The following is a 14662-nucleotide window of genomic DNA, read 5'->3' on the forward strand; positions in this document are numbered from 1 at the left end:
TAAGCTCCTGCAGGCAGCACCCTGGCACCCAACACCAGCCCATTCCACACCATAGCCTAGCACTAAGTCTGGGATGAACATAATGGAGAAAGGGATACAACTTTGGGCTGCTTCTGGGCAGAACTGCGGACGCCTGTACAGGCGGTGAATAGGTTGGCTGTGCCCACACGGGACTCACTTGCTTCAGCAGTCACCTCCATTGGGGCAGGGCATGCACAAAAGGGCAATTGAGACTGATCAAAAGCAACCCTCAGGGCTTCTCATCCAATAACTGGGGAGGAGACCCTCTCCCTGACAGGGCCATGACAGCCATGGAGCAAAGAGGAGGCCCCGGCCAACATCCAGTGTAGGCTCTGGACACCACAACACCAATCACACTCCCTATCAAGGGGATAACAGCCAGCACACTCTGAGGAAAGACATGGCTGACATCCATACAAAAACCAGCCCTTGCACCAAAAATATTGGACTCACACACTCTACACAGGGACATTCCCACATAAAAATACCCCTTCAGGACCACAGTATATAACTGTTTCTCCTAAAGTCATAGAGATAGAGAGAGTTAAGTAATAAGAAAAAGCAGAGGAACTACTCCTAATTTAAAAAAACATGAGAAATTCCATGAAAGAACAAATAATGAAACAGACCTCACCAGTCTACTAGACCCCAAGTTCAAAACGGAGGTAATAAAAATGTGAAAGGAATTAAGAAGGATTCTCAATAGAAATGCAGATCCCTGTAACAAGGAACTAGAAACTATAAAGAACAACAAGTCAAAACTAGACAAATCAATAGCTGAAATAAAAACCAATCTAGAAGCAATGAATAGCAGACTAGATAACACAAAAGAACGAATAAGTGACCTGGAAGATAGAATAATGGAAATCACCCAATCAAAACAGCAGACAGAAAAACAAATGGAAAAAAAAAGAAAGCAACATACAAAATTTATGTGATAATATAAGGTGTGCCAACCTACACATAATAGGGGTTCCAGAAAGAAAAGAGAGAAAAGGGTATTAAAAATGTATTTGAAGAAATTATGGCTGAATATTTCACAAAACTAAGGAAGGAAACAAATATCCAGATACAGGAAGCACAAAGGGTCCCAAACAAGATGAACCCAAACAGACCCACACCAAGACATATCATAATTAAAATGGCAAAAGTTAAACAGAGGATTCTAAAGACAGCAAGAGAAAAGCAGAGTCAGTTACAAGGGAAATCCCCTAAGGCTATCAGCTGATTCCTCTACAGAAACTTTGCAGGCCAAAAGGGAGTGGCAAAATATATTCAAAGTCCTGAAAGGGAAAAACATGCAACCTAGGATATTCTACCCGGCAAGATCATCATTTAGAATACAAGGAGAAATGAAGAATTTCTCAGACAAGAAAAAACTAAAAGAATTCAGCAATACTAAACCTACCCTAAAAGAAATATTAAAGGGTCTTCTATAAATAGAAAAGAAGCGACAACCTATAGAAAAGAGAAAATCACAATAGGAAAGGCAAATGTATAAAAGGACTGAAAATCACTTAAATAAGCCAGTACATAGAGTAAAAAAAAATTGTAAAAGCTATTATAACTACAATAAACAGTAAAAGCATGAAGATGTAAAATAGGCATCAAAATCATGAAATATGGGAGAGGGGAGTATAAAAATCTTTTTAATGTGTTCGAATTTAAATGAATACCAATTTAAAGGAAGTAGATATAGTCATGGGTCAACATACTTGAACCCCATGGTAACCAAAAATCAAAAACACACAATAGATTCACAAAAACCAAAAATAAAGGAACTCAATTTACTACAAAAGACTAAATGCTCTGGTCAAAATACATAGGTAGACTGGATTTTTAAAAAACCACGAACCTGCAGTATGCTGCCTACAAGAGATTCACTTCAGGATCAAAGACCCACACAGACTGAAAGTTAGGGTTTAGAAGAAGATATTTTATGCAAATGAAATGGCAAGTAAGCAGGGGTAGAAATAGTCATATCAGACAAAATAGACTTTAAAACAAAGTCTGTAAAGACAGGCAAATAAGGGTATTATATAATGATAAAGGGATCAATACAAGAAGAGGATGCTACACCTGTTAACATATGCACCCAACATAGGAGCACCTAAACATATAAAACAAATACTAATGGACATAAAGGGAGAAACTTACAGAAATACAAAAATAGTAGGAGGCTTTAACACCCCACTGACATCAACGGACAAATCTTCCAAACAGAAAATCAAGAAGGCAATGGAGGTCCTAAATGACACAATAGATCAGTGGGATTTAACTGACATCTACAGGACACTGCATCCAAAAAAATTTTTAAAAGAAGTACACACTGGGTCACAAAACAAGCCTCAACAAATTTAAGAGGATAGAAGTTATTTCAAGTACCTATTCTGACCACAATGGTATGAAACTAGAAATCAAACACAGAAATAAAAATGGGGAAAGAACAAATGGAGACTGAAAAACATCCTATTTAAAAAACCAATAGGAAAATGATGAAATTGAAGAAAAAAATCAGAAAATACCTCAAGCCAAATGACAATGAAAACACAACCTTACAAAATCTATTGGATGCATCAAAAGTAGTTCTAAGAGGGAAGTTCACAGCAATACAGACCTTCCACAAAAAAACCCAAAAAACAGAAAAAACAAACAAAAGAAACCTGAAATAAACAATCTAACCTACTACCTAAAGGAGTTTGAAAAAAACAAAACCCAAACTCAGCAGAAGGAAGGAAATAATAAAGATCATAGAGGAAATAAATAAAATGGAAATTTAAAAAAAACAATAGAAAAGATCAATGAAACCAAGATCTGTTTTTTTGAAAAAATAAACAAAATTGAAAAGCCTCTAGCCAGGTTCATGAAGAAGAAAAGAGAGAGGACCAAAATAAACAAAATAAGAAATGAAAGAGGAGAAATAACAACTGTTACCACAGAAATACAAAAATTCGTAAAAGAATACTGTGTACAGTTATATGCCAACAAATTGGACAACCCAGAAGAAATGGACAAGTTTCTAGAAACATACAGCCTGCCAAAATTGAGCTGAAAAGAAACAGATAATTTGAACAGACAGATCACCAAAAGTGAAATAGAATCTGTTAAAAAAAAAAAAAAAAGACTCCCTGCAAACAAAAGTCCAGGACTAGAGAGATGTACTGGAGAATTCTACCCAACATACAAAGAAGAACTTATACCTATCCTTCTCAAAATATTCCAAAAGATTGAAGATGAGGAAACACTGCCAAGTTCATTCTATAAAGCCACCATCACCTTGATACCTAAACCAAATACACTCAAAAAAAGCAAATTACAGGACAATTATCTTTGATGAATATAGATGCAAAAACCCTCAACCAAATATTAGCAAACCAAATCCAACAATATATAAGAAGGATCATACACCATGGTCAAGTTGGATCAATTCCAGGGTCACAAGGATAGTTCAACATAATCAATTAATGTGATACATCACATGAACAAAAGGAAAGACAAAAAAAAAAAGAAACATGGTCATTTCAAAAGATGCAGAAGAAGCATTTGACAAAATTAAATATTCATTCATGATAAAGACTTTCACCAAAGTGGGTATAGAAGGAACATATCTCAACATAATAAAAGACATTTACAACAAACCCATAGCCCACATAATACTTGACAGTGAAAAGCTGAAAGCCTTCTCGCTGAATTCAGGAACAAGACAAGAATGCCCGCTCTCACCATTTCTTTTCAACATAGTATTGGAAGTCCTAGCCACAGCAATCAGAGAAGAAACAGAAAGGTATCCAAACTGGAAAGGGAGACGTTAAACTGTCACTATTTGCAGATGACTCTAGAGAACACTGAAGTCTCCACACAAAATTATTAGAACTAATAAATTAATTTAGCGATGTAGCAGGATACAAAATTAATATATAGAAATCTGTTGCATTTCTTTACACTAACAATGCAATATCAGAAAGTAAAAAAAAAGTGCCATTTTAAATTGAGTCAAAAACAAAACAAAACACCCTAGGAATAAACTTAACCAAGGAAGTGAAAGACCTATATGCTGAAACCTATAAAACGTTGATAAAGAAAACTGAAGATGATTCAAAGAAATGGAAAGACATTTCATGCTCTTGGACTGGAAGAATTAATACTGTTAAAATGGCCATGCTACCCAAAGGAATCTACAGAGTTAATGTCATCCCTATCAAAATACCCATGATATTTTAATCAGAACTAGAACAAATAATCCTAAAATGTATATGGAAACAAAAAAACCCCCAGAATTTTCAAGACAATCCTGAGGAAGAAGAACAAAGTAGGAGGCATAACTCTTCCAGACTTCAGACTATACTACAAAGCTACAGTAATCAGAACAGCATGGTATTGGCACAAAAATAGACATATAGATCAATGGAACAGAATAGAGAGCCCAGAAATAAACTCACACACCTAAGGTCAAATAATCTATGACAAAGGAGGCAAGGATATACAATGGAGAAAAGACAGTCTCTTCAACAAGTAGTGTAGGGAAAGCTGCACAGCTACATGTAAATCAATGAAATTAGAACACTCCCTCACACCAAATACAAAAATAAACTCAAAATGGTTTTAAGACCTAAATATGGGCTTCCCTGGTGGCACAGTGGTTAAGAGTCCTCCTGTCAATGCAGGGGACGTGGGTTCAAGCTCTGGTCTGGGAGGATCCTGCATGCCACAGAGCAACTAAGCCTGTGCACCACAACTACTGAGGCTACGTTCTAGAGTCCGTGAGCCACAACTACTGAGCCCGCGAACCACAACTACTGAAGCCCATGGCCCTAGAGCCTGTGCTCCGCAACAAGAGAAGCCACTGCAATGAGAAGCCCGTGCACCACAACGAAGCGTACCCCCCACTCGCCACAACTAGAGAAAAGTCCTTGAGCAGCAATGAAGACACAACACAGCCAAATAAATAAATAAAAAGAAAAAAAAGACCTAAATATAAGACATAACACTATAAAACCCCTAGAAGAAATAAATAAATAAATAAATAAAATAAAAAATAAAACCCCTAGAAGAGAACATAGGCAAAACATTCTTGTATGTAAATCATAGCAGTATTTTCTTACATCAGTCTCCCAAAGCAAAAGAAATTAAAGCAAAAATTAAAAAATGGGACCTAATCAAACTTATAAGCTTTTGCACAGCAAAGGAAACCATCAACAAAACAAAAAGACAACCTACAGAATGGGAGAAAATATTTGCAAACAATGTAACTGACAAGGGTTTAATATCCAAAATATACAAACAGCTCATACAACTCAATATCAAAAAAACAAACGACCCAATCAAAATATGTGCAGAAGACTGAAATAGACATTTCTCCGAAGAAGACATACAGGTGGCCAAAAGGCACATGAAAAGATGTTCAACTTTGCTAATTATCAGAGAAATGCAAATCAAAATCACAATGAAGTATCACTTCACACTGGTCAGAATGGCCATCATCAAAATGTCTACAGATAATAAATGCTGGAGAGGTTGTGGAAAAAGTGAAACATCCTACACTGTTGGTAGGAATGTAAATTGGTATAGTCACTAGGGAAAAAAAATCTAGAGGTTCCTTAAAAAAAACTAAAAATTGAGTTATCATAAGATTCAGCAATCTCACTCCTGAGCATATATCCAGAAAAGATGAAAAATCTAATTTGGTAAGATACACACACCCCAATTCTCATAGCAGCACTATTTACAATAGCCAAGACATGGAAACAACCCCAGTGCCCAACAACAGATGATTGGCTTATGAAGATATGGTGTGTATATATATATATATATATATATATATATATATATATATACACACAATGGAATATTACTCAGCCATAAAAATAATGAAATATTGCCATTTTCAGCAACATGGATGATCTAGAGATGATCATACTCAGTGAAGTAAGTCAGACAGAAAAAGACAAATATTATATGATATCAGTTACGTGTGGAATATAAAAAATAATACAAATGAATCTACATACAAAGCAGAAACAGACTCTGGACATAGAAGGGTAAAGGAACCAGGGAAAGGGATAAATTAGGGATATGAGAGTAACAGATACAAACTACTACACATAAAATAGATAAGCATCAAGGAATTACTGTACAGCAGAGCGAATTATACCCAATATCTTGTAATAACCTATAAAGGAAAATAATCTGAAATATACATATATATGTATATATGTATTTGTGTATTATGAATGGAATCATTTTGCTGTATACCTGAAACTAACACAATATTGTAAATCAACTATACCTCAATTAAAAAAAAGAAAGGCTACCAGTCTACTTTGAGCTTATTAATCAAGAGAGCAAGAGAGACTGTTAGATCAGGCTATAGAAAGACATGGGGGCCAGATCTTGACCAGACTCTGTTGGAGGCCTTGAAAAAGTATTTTTGTTTACTTCTTATATTCATGGGAAGTCATTAGTTTTTAAGTGCCAGAGTGATATGATGTAATTCTTAGTATGTAAGATCATTTTGACTATTGTGTGGAAAATGAATTATATGAAGGAAAAAGTGGAGGCAGGGTGACCAATTAGTAGTTGCTTGCAGTTTTTCTGGTGAGAGTTGACGACAGCTTTGATTGGGGTGATAATCATGGAGGTGGTGAGAAATGGACAGATCCAACATGTATCTTGATGGTGGAATTTACAAGATTTGCTGACAGAATGGAAGCTGAAGAAAAGAGAGCAAATCAAGAATGACTCTCAGGTCTTGATCTGAACAACTGGAGGAATTGTGACACCATTTATCAAGATGGGGTATGCTGTGGGAGGAACAGATTTTGGGGAAAAATATCAAGAGTTCTGTTTTGGTCGTGTTCTACTTGAGGGTCCCATAAGACCTAAGTGGAGACATTGAATTGGCAATCAGGTAAATGAATCTGGAGTCCCAGGGAGACATCAGGGCTGGATATGTACATTTAGGAGTCAGAATATAGATGGTAAATAAAACCATGGAGCTGGATGAGATCATTTAGGGAAAGAGTCTGTTAATTGTGTCTTTTGCCTGCTCCAGCCCCACACTGGAATGTAAGCTCCATGAGGGCAGGTATTTCTATTTACTGGCAATTCTATAGTGCCTATATTTGTTCACTTATTAAAAGTTCATTGAATGTGTAGAATGAATGATTTTAAGTTTCTCATTAAATACCTCTCAATAGATGGCACTTGGGCCCACCCTAGCCTCCTAGCATTTGTTTCTTATTTTTTTTAACTATATAAATTTCAGGTAACAACACTATAATTTGACATCTGTATACACTAATCTGTTTTGAGTTTGTTTTTGTTTATTTGTTTTGTTTTGTTTTAGATTCCACATATGTGTGAAATCATACAGTATTTGTGTTTCTTCATTTGACTTATTTCACTTAGCATAATACCTTCAAGGTCCATCCGTGTTGTCAGAAATGGCAGGAATTGATTCTTTTTTATGACTGAGTAGTACTTCACTGTGTATTTATACTGCATCTTCTTTATCCATTCATCCATTGATGGACACTTAGATTGTTTCCATATCTTGGCTATTGTGAATAATGCTGCAATGAACATAGGGGTACATATCTTTTCGAATTAGTGTTTTTGTGTTCTTTGGGTAAATACTCAGAAGTAGAATAGCTGGGTCGTATGACAGTTCTAGTCTTACTTTTTTGAGGAATCTCCATACTGTTTTCCATAGTGGCTGCAGCAATTTACGTTCCCACAAAAAGTGCACAGGGTTCCTTTTTCTCCACATCATTTCCAACATGTTATTTCTTGTCTTTTTGATAATAGCCATTCTGACAGGGGTGAGGTGATATCTCTTTGTGGTTTTGATTTGCATTTCCCTGATAATTAACAATGTTGAGCATCTTTTCATGTACCTGTTGGCCATCTGCATGTCTTCTTTGGGAAAATGTCTATTCAGGTCCTCTGCCCATTTTTTAATCAGGTAGTTTGATTTCTTTGTTGTTGAGTTGTATGAGTTCTTTATGTATTTTGGACATTAACTCCTTATCAAATATATGATTTGCAAATATCTTCTCCCACTCAGTATGTTTCTTTATTCTTTCTTGTTTCTCTCATAAGGAGTCATATTCAGTCATGGTAATAACAGCCATCACATCTCCAAGTTTCAGGGAAAGTTACTGTCTGGTCACATCTGCCTCTCGTGATGTGTTCTTCTCTGTGAGTTTCCTTTGCCTAGGCCTTGTGACTTTTTTACTTGCCACCACTCCCAATTCTTTGCCCTATTACCCAAACGTAGAGGGAACTTGAAAATTGAACTCCTCACGGGGCTATCTGAATCGAGGTCAGGTTGAGAATTGGCAAAGTCTGCCTGGAGAGGCAAAATAGGATAAATGCACTAATGCTTGATTTTATCACACTCCTCTAGGCAAATCCAGCTCACTGCTTGTGCATAGACTGGGCTGCTTAAGTTTATGATCTAGAACTTGTAACTCCAGTAAACATTCCCAGGATCCTTGTAATGCAATTGCACTGTATAATTTTCTTCAGATACTTTAAAAACAAATCCTCATTGCATGTCCAATCTGAGTGCCACCAAGCATGATGCGACATTAAGAATGCTTCAAAGCAGACTTATGTTGGTTCAAGACAGTACTCAGTGACAGTGCTGTTAGAAGCTGCCTTCCCTGGGCTATTTCTCTTCATAAGAAACTCACTGAAGAACCTAAAACAGTCAGATGGCTGGTTTTACTGTGGACTAAGAAAGTTATTTGCTTTAAAAATGGATAGCAGGGGCTTCCCTGGTGGCGCAGTGGTTGAGAGTCTGCCTGCCGATGCAGGGGACACGGGTTCGTGCCCCGGTCTGGGAAGATCCCACATGCCGCGGAGCGGCTGGGCCCGTGAGCCATGGCCGCTGAGCCTGTGCGTCTGGAGCCTGTGCTCCGCAACGGGAGAGGCCACAACAGTGAGAGGCCCGCGTACCGCAAAAAAAAAAAAAAAAAAAGAAAGAAAAATGGATAGCAGTTTAAGAGGCCATACAGCCTGCAGTGGAGTGCAAATAGTCATTTTCTAGATTGGTTGGTCCGACCCAACTCAACAGGGACTAAGTCACATTAAATAGAAAAAGGAAGAGAGACATGCCTCTGACCTGGGTTAATGCAATAACTTCTTATATGGACTTGTGGACTCTCATCTCTTCCATGTGTGTGTTCTCTAGGTCACTGTCAGATAAATTTCTTACTGGGCTATTCACATGAGTAAAAACCTCTAGTGGCTTCCCCACAGCCTACCAGCTCCTGAATTCCTCTGACAGCCTTTCAAGACCAGCATCATCTGACTCCACCTTGCTGCCTAGTAAAATCCTATCCCTCTCAACACCACCATCACTCACACACACACACACACGCGCGCGCGCGCACGCACACACACACGCACGCGCACACACACACACACACACACCCCTCTTCTGTTTACATAGTCAGGCTGCTCCACTACCAGTCCCTTTCCTCCATCCTGGTGCCAATGCTATGCTCATTCCCACTTCTGTGACTTTGCTTACCCTGTAGCCTCAATCTGGAGCACTTTCTCCTCTGTGTCAGCTGAAATCTTGCATTTCTTTTAAGACCTATGTTAAAGCCAACCTTTTCTGCAGAATCCAGCCCATTTTCCTTCCTCATGGTTCCCTGGTTCTCTCATATATCTTTCATGTATACATTTTATTGCCCATCTTAAACTCTGATCTACCCATAATAAAGCTTTCTACTCCTTTTAAATCTTCCAGAATGCATATGAGACTGGGCAAGCCACAGATACTTAATGAATCCTCACTGCCGGAATCTTAGCATTCTCGACTCTTTCCCATAGGAAATAGTGAAGGGAAGACAGAGGCATAGCTCTGCCCCCCTCCCCCAGCGCCAGTATAATTAGCATGGTTCTCCTTTTATCCATTCTGTATATTGAGTTTCAGAGTAAGATAATATTTGAAAAAAAAGGGTTCTGTCAATTTTTTAAGTATGAAAACCACCAATATAGACCATTCATTGAATGTGTCGAATGAATGCAAATGTGGCCAGCACTGTGCTAAGCATTCCTATGTGCAGTTAGGAAAGGGTTGGAGTTATTAATGAATTCTACACACCAAGGATTTGGAAATGTAGAGGCAATGGGGAAGGACTTTCTGGGAACTAGAGTAACTCATTACCTAGTGTTTGATGTACTGAGAAGGTGCAGGTGTTGGCTGTCCATCCCTGGACATCCCTGCTTAAGTTTATTATCTAGAACTTGTAACTCCAGTAAACATTCCCAGGATCCTTGTAATGCAATTGCACTGTATAGTTTTCTTCAGATACTTTAAAAACAAATCCTATTTCTATTGTTTAATCTCGGAATCAAGCCAGACATATTGTGGTGCCGAGTTGGTTGTTTTATGTTTTAAGCACCCGGCTCCCCTGCGGGCACTGGCATTTTTGCGTCTGCTCACATAGCAGGCTGCCTCTTGACCCTCCAGGTCTACTGGGAAACTGAGTTGGCATCAGCAAACTGCTTTACCCATAATTCATTTCTGTAATACTGCACGCCAGGCACCTGAAGCAAAGTGTCCTGCTGCCACCACCACCAGGCAAAACTGAATCATGTGCAGACACCAACGCCCCAGGCTGCTGGCTAAGAATAAGATAAGCTCAAAATAACCTTCACTATCCCCAGCGGACCTTGTTGCCTGCCAGCCTCCTCTTTATCACTGCCTACGATTGGCTGAAGAGTCAGGTAGGCAACTAGTTCCTGAGCCCTGAAATAACATTGACAACAGAGATAAATCTCCTGCCTGGGTTAGAGGCTCATCAAAGCTGAAGGAAAAGATGTTCAATCATTCTGGCACTTTCTCAGCTGCACTCAGGATTTCTAGTATGGGCTTCAGATTTTGGACCTCCCCAGTTCAGATGGGTGGTGTGTGGATGTGAGTAGTGGAGGTTCGAATAGGGTGGGAGAGGTAATAGGCTTAGTGGCAGGGGAGAACCAGGAGGTCTGTGCCCATGAGCTCAGAGCTGCATTCTTGTACCCAGGTCCCTGGTCTCTGTGAATAGACCTATATTCAGGCTGTCTGAATGACAACTACAGCTAAGACATGCCTGGTTAGTGGGAAGCAAAGGTTGCTAAGGATGGGGGGCACCGCTCTGCCCATGAGAAGTCACACTACTCTATACCACCTCCTTCAGATCTGGGGGTACCTTTTCTAAGAGTGAACATAAAGCAGGAGGTGAAGGCTTTGGTGTTTCCTGAGTCCCACATATTGAATAATCTGACAGCTGAGAGCTCCCAGGGCCCTGACTCACCACTCTCATGGTTCCCCTCAACTTTCACCTCAGAAGAGGTATTTTCCTCTCTCGTAGCAGCTAATGGTGGTACCATAGGATGGATTAAGTACTTGACTCTACCCAGCTAAAAGGAAGCTGTTACTGGTTCTTCTAGGATTAGAAGACTTATCAATAACAAGAAGTAGGGATGTATGGGTAGGGATGTATGGGTAAGACAGCAGACCTTACTGACCTTAAATGACCTGTGATATCAAAACCAGGGATTCTCAATAGGAACAGGGAGCAAAGCAGTAGAGCATGAATATTATGAAAAATATGCCAAGGTTATTATGATCCTTACCTTTAACTTTATATCCATGCATTAGCAAGTTACTCTTATTAATTTCCTAATTCACTAAAGAGACAAAAATGGCCCAGATAAGTAACATGACCTACAAAAGGTCACCTAGCTAAGAGCCGTGCCAGAACCTGCCTGTATTCTCAAGTTCTTACGTACCTATCACTGTTGACCCACTTAAACCTTTGACCATGAGAATAAGTGACTTAGAGCAACCATCATCCAGCACTGAGAACCAGGGCTTGCAAGCAATCTTCCTTGACATGAGTATTAATCAGCTCAGGCTACCATAACAAAATACCACAGACTGGGTGGCTTAAACAATAGAAATTTATTTTCTCACAGTTATGGAGGTTAGAAGTCCAAGATTAAGGTGTCAGCAGGATTGATTTCTCCTGAGGCCCCTTTCCTTAGCTTGCAGATGACCACCTTTTTGCTCTGCTTACGTGGTCTATTCTTTTATGCACGTGCCTCCTGGTGTCTCTTCCTTTTTTTTTGTAAGGACACTAGTCCTATTGGATTAGGGCCCTACCCCATGATCTCATTTATCCTTAATTACCTCTCTAAAGGCCCTATCTCCAGATAGAGTCACATTGGGAGTTAGGGCTTAAACATATGAATTTGGGGGGGACACAAAGTCAGTCCAAAACAACATGAAAACTCTGTGACAACTGGGTACAAAGAATATTTATCCCCACTCACCGTGCATCTATGCAACTGCATTTCAATCTTCCTTCCTAACCGCATGCCACAAAGAACCTTCCTCCACACCTCTATAACCATCACTGCTGCTTCCACAAGTCACATTCCTTCCACTCTTCTCCAGCCCCAAAACACACTGTCCCCAGTTCTTCTGTCTGGTCCTGGAGCTATGTCTTCTCATGTATTTTTCATATATGGGTTCTGTGCTCCCCAGAAACCCTATTAGCTCCTTAAGGGCATAGCCCAAATGTCCTGTTTCTTTTGGAGCCCAGGTAGCAAATATCTGGGCACACAGAGGGCACATGTACTAAAACCATGTTATGCCCTGTTTAATGACATTACATGAAATGACAGTAAATGTCACAGCACTCCAGAAATGTTGACTAAGTGACTGCCGAGGGACAGGAACAGGGTCACCTCATCCTCCTTTCTGCTCCCTTTTTTAGTCTTTTCCAAACACCATGGAAAAGGTCTTGCTCTCTGCTTCTGTTAGACAGTTCTATTTTCTGCCCTTACACTCTAGGCAGTGAGAAACTCAAATAAGAATAAAGGGCATTTATCTCACTCTGAGAGGCTGAGGTTTTTTTTTTTTTTTTTTTTTTTTTTTGCTGCTGCTGCAGCTCTGGGGCTCTTACCCTCCCAAACCAAACAGCTAAATAACAAAAAATGAAATTAGGAATAGGAAGCAGGGGAAGGGAAGGAAGGAGGAAGGAAGGGAAGGAAGGAGTAAGAAAGGGAAGGAATGGAGGTAGAAGGGAAAGCCAAGCCAACATTACAGCACCATGCTGCCCTGCCTGCTGAGAACAGGAAGGGAGCTACATTTTACAAAGCACCTGTAAATAGAGTCTTTGTCTGGACGAAGATCCTAATGAGACCTGAAAGAGGAGTGAGCCCTTTTCCATTCTCATGATCATGTTAAAAGTGTAACTTCATCATCTGACTTCTCATCAACCCAAGAATGAGGGCAGCAAGTGCCTAGTGGTTTATTTTTATCTCTGATATCACAGCCCAGATCCCAGAGGGAGCCCAGCCTGGCTTATTTAAGACCACACAATGTTGCTATTAAACTCGTGTGTGCCTGAGGGACCCTTCCTATCTGCTGTAGGGGAAGAGAGAACCAAAGCTGAACCTTGGCTGTCTGGCCCTTGTCTTCCAGCCAGTAGTTTAATAGTAGCACTGAACCAGAGAAGAGGCTCAGTGACACTCCGAGTCTGGTGAGCACATTAAGCAATTGCACCTGGCCCAGTGAGCTGATCTGTCACCAGTTAACAGGTCTGGAGTACTTACTGGACACGACACTTTGCATTAGGGACAGTGGGCCTTTTCCACGGAGATGACATGATCTATGCCTTCAGGAGCTCCATGATCCTGGGACAAAATTAATTCATTAATATATTAGTTTTTATTGCTGCCTAACAAATTACCAGTACTTTGTGGCTTAAAATAATACCCATTTATTAGTTCACAATTCTGCAGGTCAGAAGTGCAGCATGGTGTGACGGGAACCTCTGCTCAGGGTCTTACACGCTGTCAGCTGAGCTGCATTCTCAGCTGGAAGCCCCAGGCTCTCTTGCAGAGTTGAGTTCCTTGCAGTTGCAGGACTGAGGTCCCTGTCTCTGTGCTGACTGTCAACCAGGGGGCCACTCTCTGCTCCCAGAGGCCCCTTCCATATTCAAACTGGCAACAGCATTTCACATCCTTCTCATGGATGTGAATATCTCTAACTTCCCCTTCTGCCTTTCCTTTCTGCCACCAGCTGAAAAAAGTTTTCTGCCTTTATGGGCTCATGTGAGTAGATGAGGCTCACCGGGCTAATCGCCCTAATTGAAGGTCAGCTGTGCCATATAATAATATAATCACAGGAGTGATATCTCATTATACTAGAAGCTCAAACTGGATGTATTTTTAGAATTCTTCCTACCACAAGTAATAAAAGGACACTTGTATATGTGTGTGCACCTACATACACTCTTTTCCCTTCCCTCGTCACCATTCACAGTTCTGCAGACCTGTGAGTCCATAAATCAATACATTTCCAGGATCTAGCAATAGTCAGAATTTTCCCCAACCTCTCCTTTCTTTTTGGTATGATTTTGGAAATAGATCCTACTGTTCCCATCACTTCAGATACTAGTGCAGTCCTTGACTTTAGACCACAAAAGGGTGAGTTTACAGTTATGGTAGAGCACTGCCTTGAGAGCAAATTCTCCCTCATGGTTGGTCAGAAGAATGGAAACTGTTTTGTTGTTGTTGGTTTTACAGAAGTGCTCAATGGTGTGTAGCAGTGGGTGGTGACCATTTACATTTCACA

The sequence above is a fragment of the Orcinus orca genome, chromosome X, assembly GCF_937001465.1.
Source record: "Orcinus orca chromosome X, mOrcOrc1.1, whole genome shotgun sequence".
Taxonomy (NCBI): Eukaryota; Metazoa; Chordata; class Mammalia; order Artiodactyla; family Delphinidae; genus Orcinus; species Orcinus orca.